The sequence below is a fragment of the Dendropsophus ebraccatus genome, chromosome 10 (assembly GCF_027789765.1).
Source record: "Dendropsophus ebraccatus isolate aDenEbr1 chromosome 10, aDenEbr1.pat, whole genome shotgun sequence".
Classification (NCBI taxonomy): Eukaryota; Metazoa; Chordata; class Amphibia; order Anura; family Hylidae; genus Dendropsophus; species Dendropsophus ebraccatus.
Genome location: NC_091463.1, coordinates 104,163,233 through 104,170,364, shown reverse-complemented (window position 1 = coordinate 104,170,364; position 7,132 = coordinate 104,163,233).

The following is a 7,132-nucleotide window of genomic DNA, read 5'->3' as shown; positions in this document are numbered from 1 at the left end:
TCTCCCTGACCAATCAATACTTTACATGTGTCTCCGGGATATGTCACTTTTTTTTTATATAGTTACAGCATCTATTTAAGTGTAAACTATTGCAACATTACAGTGGATCCTCCATTCCTAAGCTCAACTGGCTCGGGACCAACTGGTGTGGGAAGTAGATAGATCTTTAGCTTTCACTCCTGACCTAACATGGAAGCCAGAACTTTGTTGCAGAGCATTTTCATGGATCCTTAAAGGGGTAGTTCACCCACAAAAATTGTAATTTACATCTTTTAAAAAATCTCCAGTCTTCAAGTACTGGAAGACTAGAGATTTTTTAAATAAAAGTAAATGACAAATCTCTGGCACTTTCTGACCCCACATAATTTAGAAGTAACTATTTTTGGTGAAATACCCCTTTAATAAGCCAAAACATTGACAATGGTTTGCATTTTTTTTTGCAGTCGGTAGATTGTTGTCAATCCGGGACACAGGAGTCAATCGGCACAATTTATGGTTCAGGGAAAAGTCATGGAACCAAGATAAGTCCACAAAGACTGAGCTATACTGTAACCAGTGTCATGGAAGAGGACCGGGACTAGAAGATGACTGGACCAAAGCGACCAGCCAGAGAAGGGAATGCAGTCCGTTATGACGGGTGGTAAAACAACTGATAGAACAGGAGTGTGGACGAATGGCGAGAATACAACCGATAATGGGAAAATCATGACCAGGCTGAGCCGACTTTAATAACTTGATGCAATTGGGCAATAAGGCCAGGAAATAAACCCTAAGCCAAGACGTAGAGCGATGATTGACAAGTCGTCTATTTCCATCCATCACTTGGCATCTGTGACTGTGGACTCAGCCTTTCCATCAAGTGGACCCCGAAAAGACACATATATCCACCGAGGAGTCAAACACATACACAAGAACAAAATCACACACTCAAATTGCTTTTCCCAAAAGAAAGAGAAGAGTCTCTTCCCTGGAGACACAATACATGAAGCCAGGAGCTAAAAGTTGTTATTTGGCAGGTAATGGAAAGCAGAGTCTATAATTATCTCCATGGAAAGACGTCTTTAGATGACACGGGGTCTCCGAGACGTAGACAATTTCTTCTGGTAGTGCCGGTGATGAGAATGACATTAAGCAATCTAATGGTGAGATACAGTACAGGTAGCAATATTTACAAAGCATCTACAAGGCAAATAAATGACACAAAGCCATCCACCAATGAGCTAAAGAGCGCTAAGCAGCGTGCAGGACCCCATCCGCCAGCCAATTTTAGAAATTGATTGCGGCGGTGTAGCCTGGGAAATCAATGTAGAATAATGTTGCTTGGCAGCTGTAAAAAAGTAACAGCAGCGACTTACACAAGTTTCTAACTAATGAAAAGAAATTACTCGCTCGAACACTGCAACGACTAGCAAACCGGAGTGAAAACTACAGATTGTGACAGAGGATTAAAAAGAACTCCGAGTGAAATCAATATCTTACATGAAGAAATAAATTTAATGAGAGGAGTATTAGAAGAGCCGGCTAATATAGATTGAATGCGGGCAGAATTAGCCGGTCTGCAGGTAATGTGTACAATAAGCTGATTAGATGTTGAACTACACTCTTGGTGGTGTGTTTTTACGAGCCAGGAAACTGGTAGCACAAATTAAATTATGAGTTCAGACAAAGGCTATTACACTGCCGCAATTATTTCTACAGCATAATTAGCACAATCCATCCAGTCAATCAAGGAGAAGAATATACTATATTGGTAAGAATAAAACACGAGTCGTTTTTATTGCCACCTGCCAGAAAGAAAATCTATGGTGCATTGTGGGGATTTCAAGGAATCGTAAACCCCCTATAGTGCAGTATATACATTTCAGGGCTGGAGGCCTCTGATAAACGCTTCATAGAAGTAACCGAGTATCCTGCTTTTAGCACCAAATCATTAACTGCTAATAAACCGGTGGTCCCTCGGTCAAAAAGTCAACTCAAGATAAGATTGGAAATTCAAGTCAAGTGAATATAATTAACCTCTATGGTCTTCCCTGTCGTAAGCGCAGAATTCATCTTCGTAGACCAGACGTGAACGCAGGACCATAAAAGCTTTGAACTTTGATGCTGGTGAGGGGTTTAAGAAGATGTCAAGGACAACAAGTGGTCGAATAAAGCTGGAACATCCACTTAAATCAACAATGATCAGTCTATAACTTTATTGTATTGTGGATACATGGTGAGAAGATCCAGATGGCTGGAGAAGACAATGGTGCCCAAAAGAAATGAACAGAAAAGAGGAAGAAGAGAAGACAAAGACCTTGAGGTTCCTGAAGACCCAAATAGACAAATAGATGGCAGAACTTAAACCAAGTTCATATCTATCATAATAGGGGTCTGAGCATTTTCTGTTTGTCTCTTTACCTTAAGGATCGTTGTCCAATTAAAAAAACCCTGTAGCTGATCCAGTCAGGGACCATGGGTTACTCTTCAGCTGGTACCAAGCTACTGTACTGTTTTCTGGGTTCATAATGCAGGATTTTCAGTCCAATATCGTCCTCCACATGACGTGTTCTGTACACGTTCTTAAGCCTCAGGGCTTCCATTGAAGATCTTGTCTCATCTCGTTGCTGGTCTTCCTCTTCTTCAGTACTGAGTGATTGACTTTCCAATGAGCCTTCAGGTAACGTGTCTGGAATATGATATGGCTGTACTCTCATCTTCTGTGTATGAAGAGGAAGGTTCAGCTTTAGTAGGTTTTCATTTCAAAGTTTTAATGAATTTAATAATACCCCATATCAAGTAGATAAAGCTTACATATCAACGACGGACAAAGGTTCATCACAAACCTCATAGTGACATAGTGGTATTAACGGTGATGGCTCCACATACTCCAAGATTTATCAGAACCTAATGTTAGATTTTGAATGTGAAGAAGAAACCAGCTTTGGTCTATGGCAGTGTTAGATGTCCGGAGTCTCTTTGGGGTCTTCAGGACGTCCATTTTCCCGCCTGTTTCGTTTCTTTAGCATGAAGGAGTTGGCGTGGAATGATCCAGCTTTATTTGGTGGAGGATCTGTGGTTTTTATTACATGTCTCACCTTCATAGAACTGCTTTCATACCTGCCCGGGAAGGTGATCACGTTGTCACATTGATACAGAGGTTCATTTCCATCAGGTTGGACTGATAGGTGAGATCTTTAGATTATGGTCTTGGTATCTGTGCAGTTCTGACTACATAACACTACAGAGTCATTGTGGGCACAAGTTACGTACAAGTGCAGCAGCTCGGGGGTCCTGAAGGCAGTAGGGTCCTGTCCCACTGTAAAAGGTAAAGGACATTACTTTTTTAATAGCAACTGGGTTACACTAATGGTTGATTCCAACACCGAAGAAAAATTGGTGAGCTTGAAAGCGGACCGCACACATTCGTCAGCCAATTCTGCTGCACTTTGGAGGGACCAGCCAATCATCTAATGTGTAGGGTGGCCTCCTGACCCCAACAACAGACTTCGGGGGAGATGAGGAGCAGACATGTCGGATTTAAACTCTTGATGTTTTGTTCCTGGATTTTCTTGTCTCTTTGTGCAGCTTTGGAAACCACCATTTTTCTTTTACCTTAACAGATTGTTTCATGGACAGAAAGGATCCTAATTACCTTTGCGAGTGAGTCTCCTGCTCATTATCCCGGGCCGGCTATGTCTTTGCTTCTTACACCGGTTACATGTAGTTCACCTGTGGCGACGCTACGCTTGGTAAACTCCTATCCCTTCCATTTGCGTCTAGACGGGTTGAGACAAGTAACACAAGGTCAGATGCTGCAATAATTTTTTGTCACTGCTTAAGAAAAAGTAAGTAGAGAAGAAAGATTTTAGGAGATTAGCGCCGAGTTGAGGAATTGCTACAGGAGGAGACAGGTAATCAGCCAAAGAAGGTAATTATCTTGTAATCCTTCAGCTTTGGGAACCTGCAGATACTTTTTAACACAATGTAGCTTATCAAGCTGGCTCAACAGCTCTACAGACACAAGGACATTTAACTCCTCCGAGCCTTCGGCTTCCCTCAGTCCCTCTTCATAAATATCCAGGAAACAAACACATCCTGTTTACTCGCCTTCCTCGCTGGCTCTTTTCTTTTTAATTTATTCTCTTTGTTTGCTTTTTTTTCCTATTTGAGATCTGCAAATGTTCTCCAAAGTGTTTATAATGAAAAACAACTATCGCTCCATGCAACGTTAACCATATGCTTTCATGTCGAGTACAGCTTGTAATTAAATACTAAGACGCCAGCTTCCCCCAACTCACCTCCTCCGAGTAACTTGCATTTTGAGTGACTGCGAGCATCATCTTTAAGGGTTATTTATCAGTTATATGAGGATTATGGTAGTACAAGTCTTGTATTGTATTGGGAGAGTCTTTCTCTTTGGAATTGCCATATTAATCTTGGCACCGATATATATGGCGATCCGGCTTGTCAGCGGACAACTACCCAATGTGGCCAGGCTCTTCCTATTGTGAACAGTACGAGTTGTTGAACAGTTGTCTCAATAGATTTACCATCTCCTCTGAAGGTCAATGACACCAGGATCGGGGTTAATGGAGGAGCTGATCAGTGGGGGTCATTGTTCAGGTGTCCTACCCAGAGGTATTGGAGCTGGTCAGTGGGGGCCATCGTTCGGGTGTCCTACCCAGAGGTATTGGAGCTGGTCAGTGGGGGCCATTGTTCGGGTGTCCTACCCAGAGGTATTGGAGCTGGTCAGTGGGGGCCATTGCTTGGGTGTCCTACCCAGAGGTATTGGAGCTGGTCAGTGGGGGCCATTGTTCGGGTGTCCTACCCTGAGGTATTGGAGCTGGTCAGTGGGGGCCATTGTTCGAGTGTTCCACCCAGAGGTATTGGAGCTGGTCAGTGGGGGCCATTGTTCGGTGTCCTACCCAGAGGTATTGGAGCTGGTCATTGGGGGCCATTGTTCGGGTGTCCTACCCAGAGGTATTGGAGCTGGTCAGTGGGGGCCATTGCTTGGGTGTCCTACCCTGAGGTATTGGAGCTGGTCAGTGGGGGCCATTGCTCGGGTGTCCTACCCTGAGGTATTGGAGCTGGTCAGTGGGGGCCATTGTTCCGGTGTCCTACCCAGAGGTATTGGAGCTGGTCAGTGGGGGCCATTGTTCCGGTGTCCTACCCAGAGGTATTGGAGCTGGTCAGTGGGGGCCATTGCTTGGGTGTCCTACCCTGAGGTATTGGAGCTGGTCAGTGGGGGCCATTGTTCGGGTGTCCTACCCTGAGGTATTGGAGCTAGTCAGTGGGGGCCATTGTTCGGGTGTCCTGCATTGAGGTATTGGAGCTGGTCAGTGGGGACTATTGCTCGGGTGTCCTGCCTTGAGGTATTGGGCCTAGACCTGGGGCATTGAGGTATTGGAGCTGGTCAGTGGGGACCATTGTTCGGGTGTCCTACCCTGAGGTATTGGGCCTAGACCTGGGGCACTGTACCACAAAGCAGAGATTATAGTGATCCTCCTCCTGTAAATGGACTGGTGTCGGTGGTGGCCAATGTTGACGCTATACTTACTTATTGTAGGTAAGAAGTTGAGGGCCATCAGGAGAAAGAAGAGTAAGCGCCTAATGCACATAAAGACCCTTCGAGGCCCCAGAGCACAGACATATAGGGTCCTATTCCACGGGCTGATGGGGGCCCGATCAATAATGTGCCTGATCATTTTAGGTTTGAACCTAAATATACGATCAGCTGATGACACGATCATCGGCTGATCGTTGTCTCTATTCCACGGAGCAATAATCGGCCGAATCAGGCCAATTATCACTCCGTGGAATAGGCTCCATAATCAACATCTGCCATGATAAGAGATGATCCCATAGACCCATAGGGGCATTGAAGCCTCAGACAGTAACCATAAAGCCTCTTGGGTGCAGCCTGACCACCTAGAGGAAGTCTGATGTGGCGTACAGTGCTCCGGGTCTGCAGTTCAGTAGTTTCCATGCCAGTTTTTCTCTACACATGCAGGTAACCACTAAGCTGGAGTATCTCTGTAAGGGACTGTAACCACTAGGCTGGAGTATCTCTGTAAGGGACTGTAACCACTAAGCTGGTGGATCTCTGTAAGGGACTGTAACAACTAAGCTAGTGTATCTTTGTAAAGGACTGCAAACACTAAGCTGGTGTATCTCTGTAAGGGACTGTAACCATTGAGCTGGTGTATCTCTGTAAGGGACTGTAACCACTAAGTTGGTGTATCTCTATAAGGGACTGTAACCACTAAGCTGGTGTATCTCTGTAAGGGACTGTAACCACTAAGCTGGTGTATCTCTGTAAGGGACTGTAACCACTAAGCTGGTGTATCTCTGTACAGGACTGTAACCATTAAGCATGTTTATCTCTGTAAGGGACTGTAACCACTAAGCTGATGTATCTCTGTACAGGACTATAACCATTAAGCATGTTTATCTCTGTAAGGGACTATAACCACTAAGCTGGAGTATCTCTGTAAGGGACTGTAACCACTAAGCTGGTGGATCTCTGTAAGGGACTGTAACAACTAAGCTAGTGTATCTTTGTAAAGGACTGCAAACACTAAGCTGGTGTATCTCTGTAAGGGACTGTAACCATTGAGCTGGTGTATCTCTGTAAGGGACTGTAACCACTAAGTTGGTGTATCTCTATAAGGGACTGTAACCACTAAGCTGGTGTATCTCTGTAAGGGACTGTAACCACTAAGCTGGTGTATCTCTGTAAGGGACTGTAACCACTAAGCTGGTGTATCTCTGTACAGGACTGTAACCATTAAGCATGTTTATCTCTGTAAGGGACTGTAACCACTAAGCTGATGTATCTCTGTACAGGACTATAACCATTAAGCATGTTTATCTCTGTAAGGGACTATAACCACTAAGCTGGTGGATCTCTGTAAGGGACTGTAACTACTAAGCTGGTGTATCTCTGTACAGGACTGTAACCATTAAGCATGTTTATCTCTGTAAGGGACTGTAACCACTAAGCTGGTGTATCTCTGTTAGGGACTGTAACCACTAAGCTGGTGGATCTCTGTTAGGGACTGTAACCACTAAGCTGGTGGATCTCTGTTAGGGACTGTAACCACTAAGTTGGTGTATCTCTATAAGGGACTGTAACCACTAAGCTGGTGGA